Source organism: Morone saxatilis, unplaced genomic scaffold, assembly GCF_004916995.1.
Source record: "Morone saxatilis isolate NCDOM2014 unplaced genomic scaffold, NCSU_SB_2.0 Contig17, whole genome shotgun sequence".
In the NCBI taxonomy this organism is placed as follows: Eukaryota; Metazoa; Chordata; class Actinopteri; family Moronidae; genus Morone; species Morone saxatilis.
The window spans coordinates 17985258-17985552 of record NW_023339729.1 but is presented as its reverse complement, the minus strand read 5'-3'; positions in this window follow the sequence as shown (position 1 = coordinate 17985552).

The following is a 295-nucleotide window of genomic DNA, read 5'->3' as shown; positions in this document are numbered from 1 at the left end:
GAGGACAGGGGTAATGTGGTCACAAACCAAACGAAACACAATTAATTAAGTACTGCCATTTGTGTGACTTAATAATAAAGTGTCCAAATGTTTGGACATTCAAAATGTCTTTTTTTAATGAGAAATTGTATTTTTCATATTTATTATTCTATTTCCTTCATTTAGTTGTTGAGCAAAGTTATTTTAAAAATGTCAAACTATTTATTTTATTTATGACCAAGCCAATTGTTACCAATATATTTATTTATATACTCATTCATATGTTTCAGTTTCAGTTTCCTCTGACAATGCCATG